Here is an 8,779-nt window from a genome sequence, read left to right as displayed (position 1 = left end):
TGGATGTAAAATTTGAAAGTGTTATAATTTTTCTGAATTTATTAAGTTTCAAAACATCTGTTAGTTTAAATCATATTAGCTGGTACATTTTTGCATGAGAAATGATGGTTCTCCAATGTTTTAAAATTATAGGCACATCATTTTCCTTTTACAGATAAATTTCGTTTGAATATTATGACATTAACACTAAAAAAGAATATTTTAATTTGTTGACCTTCATACCATCATTATGTCTTCCCCATGTGATCTTTGCTATTTTAAAGATTCGTCATGTCCGGAAACATAAACCAGTTTCGTTTTCACTAGACACGATTCTGATTGGCTGATTCTGTCAAAAATCCAAAAACATTTAAGCACCAGTTTTACATACAAAATACTTGATGGAAACTTAAGTCATCCAACTTTTCTAACTAGTAGTGCTGCGTTCTTTAAATGATTAGTGCAATGGGGAATCTTGATTTAATGCAGCTTTTTGGACATAAACCATTGCAGTTTTTGCATTGTTTGTCATGGAAAAATTCCGAAAATCAAAAAAAATTAAATAAAAATATGGAGATAAAAAATTCACAAAAAAAATTGGTTGTCTGTAAAGTCGGTTTACGGACGATAGTTTAACGTGAAAATGTCATAAAAAAACATTGATAAAATGATTGCATACTTCTATGAATAAAATTGAATCATTTTTATTGAATTATCACTATTTTGTATGGATACAAAGAATGAGTGAAATTAAATCTAAAATTTAATTGATAAATTTTCTTTTATTTGCACTCATTAATTCAAATATATTTATTACTTTAACGAAGAGATTATTTTAACTATAACTTTTATACATGTTTGCTATTTAACTTCTTCCAATCTGGGTAAATCTGTTAAGGATAGGACAATTATAGAAAAATTAGGAAACGAATAGGAGTGTTTCAAGTTTGATGTGCCACGAAAAAGTCAAATCGATGGTTGTTCTAATCGAGTGGAAGAGAGATAGATGCGGCTCAAGCGTACAATGAACGTAACGGGACAATGTGCGTAACGGGACACTTTTTCGTGCGTGCAGCCGGTGTTCATCGATTTATTAGACCTTGTCACGTCCAAAACAAGAGGTCCATTTCCAACGAAAAATTACGCATGTTTCAAATTTCCTATCCCTCTATCTGTGAAGTTTCAATTCTAACGTTCAGTGACGAACACAAAATTGCTCCACTACGTGCGGCCTGTATCGTATGGATAACATAGGTATACAGTTCACAGGGATAAAGCCACAAACAAAACCCGAACAGTTCCGAAGTTTACCGAAGTGAAATAATAGGTTATGTTCGTCCGGTGTAACAAAAACAGTTCTTTGTATTTTTTTTTTTTTATGGGACGTGTTGATTTAGGGAAGCCTTCATTTCACAGACGGGAGAGCCACACCCGAATTTCATGCTCGCTTTTTTTTCCCCGTACCACAACAGGTGTATTTATTTGGGATGTAGCTACTCATACGTCACACGCCGTTCTATCTCATTGTATAAACCGGCGTGGCATTAAATTTTGTGGTCGATTAGGATAGGTTAGCTATATTATAAATAATTTAAAACATTGTGGATGGTTGGTTATATTAGGTAAGTATAGCTACATTAAAAATACTGTAAAATCATTTTATGGTTGCTTAGCAAATAACTTTTTAATATGTACGCTAGGAAACCGTTTACATGATTTCACAGTATCTTTAATGTAGTTATCCTAACCAAATCAACCGTCCATAATGTTATGTCTTACCTTTACACCGCCATATTTATTTACAATGAACAAAAAAAACCGAAGATGCACGATCGGGCGTTTGGCTCTCTCGTCTGTGAAAAGAAGGCTTACCGTTGATTTAGGTTAGGTTACCGTGACTAAATTGAGAATATTGGTTAGGTTAGATTAGGATTATTTGTATGGTTTTTTTTTTGCACACGAGCGATCGTCAATCTTCGGACAACTTCGGAACCGTTCGGGCGTGGCTCTTATCCGCGTGGAGCTTGCAAGCTCAGGCTTCCTGTCTCATCTCGTCTGATAGTCGCTTTGGACTGAGTCATCGCCGATGTGGACGCTTTTGTCAGCGCGGGGGGCACGCGCCGTTGTGTCACATCCCTTCTCTTCCCGCCAACCGACTCGTCCGTCCAATGACAAACCGCAGCTCCATCAAGCGCCCCGTGATGGCGCGTCGAACGAGCGCCGAGCGGAACCGGAGCTGCGCGGGTGGTCGCGCCGAACGGACACGGGAGTGGTCTCGGAGGTGCGATAGCGCTGGAGTGGCCAGCGGGGCGCGGACGATTGAAGCCAAAAACTTAATTCCAGTCTTGTCCAGAAACTGCACGAGATATGTGGTTCTCGTAAAATGTCACTTGGGGACGCACCACAACGCCGAAATACCACAACGCCGAACGTACAATAACGCCGAAAACCATAACGCCGAATGCCAAATTGACTGCAACGCTGACAGCTAGAAAACTGCCGTGTACCACAACGCCGAAATAGATACCACAACGCCGAAATACATTAACGCCGAAAAATGTCATTGCAGGACTGCCACAAAGGTTAGGTTAGGTAAGGTAAGGCTAGGTTAGGCTAGCCTAGGTTAGGTTAGGTTAGGTTGTGGTACATTTTTCGGCGTTACTGTATTTCGGCGTTGTGGTACACAGCAGTTTTCTAGCGGTCGGCGTTGCGGTCAATTTGGCATTCGGCGTTATGGTATTCTGCGTTATTGTACGTTCGGCGTTGTGGTATTTCGGCGTTGTGGTAACGACCCGATCACAAAGATGATGTTAGTAAAGAAAGAAGACAGATGAATATACAAATAAAGATACATACAACCTATTGCATCAAACTAAATAAATTAGTATTTCAAATATTACACAATTTGTCATTAGAGATAAACGTTTGATTTAAAAATGCTGATTATTTTAATGATTTTAATTGCTTTTCTTGTATGTCGGTGTTATATCGTTTATCGACATTCTTTTCGGTGTTATTTCGGTTTTATCGCAATTCAGCTTATAATCTTGTCCCTAAGAATGATGCTACTGTGCATCGGTGTATATCTATTTTTTTTGACGTGACAAAGTCTAATAAATCGATGAACGCCTGCAGCAGACACGAAAAGGTGTCCCGTTACGCACATTGTCCCGTTACGCTGTGTCCCGTTACGCTCATTGTACGCTTGCGCCGCACCTATATCTCTTCCACTCGATTAGAACAACCATCGATTTGACTTTTTCGAGGCACATTAAACTTGAAACACTCCCATTCGTTTCCTACTTTTCCTATCATCGTCCTATCCTTAACAGAACAACACAGATTGGAAGAAGTTAAATAGCAAACATGTATAAAAGTTATAGTTAAAATAATATGTTCGTTAAAGTAATAAACATATTTGAATTAATGAGTGCAAATAAAAGTAAATTTATCAATTAAATTGTAGATTTAATTTCACTCCTTCTTTGTATCCACACAAAATAGTGATAATTCATTAAAAATGATTCAATTTTATTCATAAAAGTATGCAATCATTTCATCAATGTTTTGTTATGACGTTGTCACGTTAAACTATCGTCCGTAAACCGACTTTACAGACAACTAATTTTTTATAGGACAGTAATTTATTTCGACGTCATCTTTTGGTGTTTATTGTGAGAACTATCTGCACGAATGTCCAAGAAGGCGTTCACAACCCCCCCCCCCCTCCCTCCCCAGCAGACAGCATTATAATTCAGCCCATTCTCTTAACCTCTCGATAATTTTGATACCATACTCTACCCCCTCCGCTACTCTAGCAGTATCCAAGATGGCGGTCCCCTGCGGACAGCATTATCATTCAACCCCACTATTCAAACAAATGGTTATTTTGATACCCTAATCGATACACCATTCCCCTGTACCCCCTCGCCTACTACTCTACTCGATACATTGCTCCCATTCACCCCACGCCTACTTTATTAGAACTCTGTATTTTTTTTTTAATGAAACAGTGACCGAATGGTTAATGGTGCTTTTTTTTTTCAACCTTAACTTTTATTATGAGCAGGTGTCCTGCAGTACGATCCTAACCTACCGTAAAGCCCCCAAACTATTTGTGACATCACCGTCTGCTGGAAGGTTGTCCAAGATGGCGGCCCCCCTTTTGCTAATATGTATTAGCATGTATTCTGCTCCTTGGCTCCAAAACCTGTGCTAGAATCGGCATTTTCCATCTACTCGTGTGATTTGTTAAAAAATGGTTCTTGCAGTGACGGGATAAGTAATTTTATGGCTTAATTATACCATACGTTATCACCTTTTCGATGACATCTTCATTTGCCTGCCTTCAACTTGTTACCACCCCTAACTTAAACGGCATACCCTTGCATGATGTATAATTAGAGACCTGACAATTTCGCGGATTCATTTCGTGATATGTTAAAATTCAAATAATTATAGCATTGTGCTGCTTCTGCTATTGGTTCACTGTTAATATGAAAGGTCTCTCCGCCAATCAGATCCTATCAATAAAAGAAGTATCCAATCACAAGTTACCGACTTGAGACGTCTCCAAATTCAGCAGCCAATGAACAGGCGCCGTTTGCCCAAGTAGGCAGAGGATCATGGAGTATATCCTGAAGTTCATTGAAATCGCGAATTTTTCCGGTCTCTAATGATGTATAATTAGAGACCTGAAAAATTCGCGAGTTCAATGACCTTTAGGATAGACTCCAATATCCTTTACACACTCGGAAAAATGCCAACTGTTCATTGGCTGCTGACTTGTGATTCTTCACGACTGGTTTGTCTGTGATTCGACACTTCTACGAGTGAGGGTCTCTGATTGGCCCTCAGTCCTCCAGATTAACAGTGGACCAGTGGCAGAAGCAGCACTAAGGTATAATTATTTGAATTTTAGCATTGCACGTAATGAACCCGCGAATTTTTCCGGTCTCTATGTATATAGTTGCAAGTAATTCGAAACCATTGCTTGGCGAGCGCTAAAGCTGGTGTAAATAACAATAAAAAAAAACCGTTAATGTCGGTGATTGGGTGGAGAAGGAAAATAAATACATACCGTTATTTCGTCTTTGAATGTCTTCATGTGCAACCTTTATCAAGCAGAGATTCTCAGAAGGCCACCTAAGTCATGCGCCTGTACTTTTTTTTTAATGTTTCGCGTACGCTGATAAAAAAAGGATAAAATTCTCTGAACAGAATATGGGGAAAATAAAACCTCGCTGCTGAAAATGATGAAATGTAAACTTTCGAGAGAAAGAAAGAGAAAGTATACAAGTTGATAAAGGTTTTTTTTTTCCTTCTAGCATCAGAGCGATATCTGTTTACCTACAGACCGCTGAAAACCCACACAAACCGCTGAAAACTTGCTTACAGAGGATTCTATAATTTTCAAAAATTGCTATAGGCTATGTCCATAGATTCAAAACCACGGGGAGGATATTAACATTCGTAAACAATTTTTTTTAAATATGTAAAAATAACCACAAAACTGTTTGTTGAATTTAAAAGAAATTGATTATCGATGTTCACAACAAAATATATATATATATAACGATCAGTGTTATAGTGTTATGCCCGTAAACTTCCATAGTGAAGCATGGGTACATAGTTAGTATAAGATAAAAATGCTAAAAATAAGGCTGCAATTTTATTGTGCACATCGGTAATTAATTTCTTTTAAATTTTAAATTATATATATAATTAATTACTTTTAAATTTTAAATTATATATATTGTTAAAATTTACCGTGGGTTCGTAAAGGATAGCCCAATTAAAGATTTTATCACACACACAGTTTTATTTATTGTCACTATTTACATTACTAGCTAATAATCTAAAAATGCCAATTGATCTATTGTACTTAAAAAATGTTGCTTCCCCAGTCACTCGGTTCTTACACACCGCACACCTCGCTGGGCCGCACCTCTGGCGCAACTCTCGCCGCAGCACCTCCCGTGGGTCTCCGCCGCGGGACTCCGTCGCCGCCGTCGCACTTCCCCTTCGCCGAGATCCCACTCGACGCCTCGCTCGGAACTTCGCTCGGGACTCCGCCGCGCCCGCGACACTATCGCCCGGAACTGAACTCTTCGCCCTGGAACCTTCGTCCAGGGACTTCGCCGCTCTATCACCCCGGAAACTCCGCCGCGGGAAAACTACCGACTGAACTCTGAACTGACTCTCCCTGAGGCCGGCGTCCCCCGGGCTTATATATCAGCCCAGGCGCTTTCCAGAAATCACGAGCGCGGCCGGGGCCAGTCGCGTCATTCCGCGCCGACCCAACAGCATGCAATCTCTCGAAACACGTGTCGGCGGCTCGCGTGACTCCGCAGCTGTCAGGTTTCGGATGTCAAACTGACAGCGCCGCGCGGGGGGAGCGGAGGGCTGGAGGGAGGGGAAGCGGCGACCCAGGTGCGCGCGGCACGTCTCATGTTACGGCGGCATGTGATGTCAGCCCAGTTAACTCTGCACCTGCGCGTGACGTGGCCTTGCTCACGTTCGTAACAATATACTTATATAAAACGTGTTTTCTTACGAAATTCGGACACGTAGAAATCTTTGAAATCACACCGAGCGTGATAAATGTACGCAAAATTGTTTTTTTATTTTAATTAAATTTCTAAACGCGAATCACACCTAGTTTCGATATCCTCGGCTAGAATTCGCTGCCGGAGCAACTACGTTGACATTCGAACATTTTAAGACAGAAATTCTGAAACCATAGGAATTAAACGGCTCCGATAACAGCGAGAAAAAAAATTTGAGGGAAAAAAAAAAAACAAGTAAACCCCTGTCTTCGGAACTGATTTTCCCCACGGAATTCTGTCACTATACTGCCGATATTGTTAAAATGCATTAAACAGTTAATACTATAAAGTTTACATTTGTCTTTGTGAACTTCGCTTGGTGCCATCCGCCGCAGTTGGCAGCACCGTTGGTTTGTTATACATTTCCGTTACAAGTTGACTTCCATTTCATTCATAACGAAATTACTCCTGCCAAATGCCGTAAACCGAGAGTTAAGATGTTACACGTCAAAATTTGCTAATCGTTCATATCTCTACAGATACATGCGTGTAAACAATATATATTTTTTTCCTGGTTTTTCCCTGTAGTTTGCTTGTTCTTCGTGCTCTTAGCATGCTGAGACCGAACCGAATGCGTCAATCTGCCATCGACCCATCTCCACAAATAACTTCGCGACCTACTTAGGGAAGTTATATCTCCTGTGTATATTTTTACAAGACACTTATAAATAGAGATGCAATTTACTCTCGCGTCTGCACCTTTTCATACGAGTAAATGGTTATCAGAAAAATATATTAGAATTCTTAAGGCTATTTTTGTATTTGGTTAGTTTTTTTTATTAAAGCTTTTATCAAAGAGCATATTTTTAGTTGAAATGATAGTTCTTTGTAGTTTTAAAAAAACTTTCTTCTTCTTATGAAACTTTTTTTAAATACTGTTTCATTATGTCTTGTACCTACAATGATGTTGAGCATAATATCTTATGTTTAAATTTTAATAATTTTTATAATTGCTAGTTTTTGATTATTATTTGTATTTTTTTTTAAAGATGTTTCTGTGGAATACGCAATTGATGGTATACCGTATGCCAGAATAAACCTCAATATCAGTCAGAAAATATGAATATACAAAACATGTTGAACGTGCAAACACATAGAAAGCGAGCAAAAAATCAGCTGATGTCAACAAAAAAAAAAAAGTAACATACCCAGCACAGAAATTTCCTAGAAGTGATAAGTCGAAAACAAATAAATAAAAATACCACAACAGTGACGGTCACATTGGGTTGACAACGTCGAGACAAGAACAGCGAATAAAAACTATACAAAAACTTTGGACAACACAACTATAAACAGTGGAACTCAACGAAGCTTCAAAACACATTATATGGACAGTAACGCCCATGGGAACCATGGGAAAGTAGAAAGTTAACAAATATTTTGACAACACAACGAAGACAACACAGATAAAGACAATAGCTTAGAGACCTGCAAAATTCGCGGATTCATTCGGTGATAGGCTAGAATTCAAACACATATACCTCTTAAGATAATTTTGCTATTGGCTTACTGTTCATCTGGACGAATCTCAACCAGTTATAAACCCTCAACCAAAGAAGTATCGAATCACAGACAAACCAGCTGAGACGACTTACAAGTCGGCAGCCAATGAACTTGCGTTATTTGCTCGAGTGTACAGGGGTATGTGCAGTCTATCTTGAAGGCCATCGAAACCGCGAATTTTGCAGGTATTTACTCAATAGGCTTCTTAACACACAACAGTTAAGAAGTTTCAAGAACTAAACCTGTTCCCGTCCTCAAAAAAACTTAGCCTTAGAAAAAAATAATGCTGCTATAGTTGGTTATTCATAGTTATAAGGAATAAAATAAGTATGAACAGTAAAATTTATAATAGTGCAGGAATTGCAAAAAATAAATGCTAAAATATATTTTTTCTTCTTCTTCGAAAATTAGACCGTGATGTTAATAACCAAGCTCTGTTGTGTGAACATAACAAACAAAATATAAATAATATTCTGCTTAATCAGAGGTACAGAAATTTCGCGAATTCATTTGGTCTCAAAGTAAGAATGCAAAATTTCACGCCCTGGCACTGTGTTTATCTATGATTGGTCCGCAGTTAATTGGACACGCCCCTCTACGACCGTGAGCCAATCAGGCAGTGCTAAGTAATGACACCGAAAAGGTTCTCGCTGAGGAATAGGACAATGTAAAAGCAAACATTGGTACAG

The sequence above is a fragment of the Bacillus rossius genome, chromosome 18, assembly GCF_032445375.1.
Source record: "Bacillus rossius redtenbacheri isolate Brsri chromosome 18, Brsri_v3, whole genome shotgun sequence".
Classification (NCBI taxonomy): Eukaryota; Metazoa; Arthropoda; class Insecta; order Phasmatodea; family Bacillidae; genus Bacillus; species Bacillus rossius.
Note: the sequence above shows the minus strand (reverse complement) of the source record.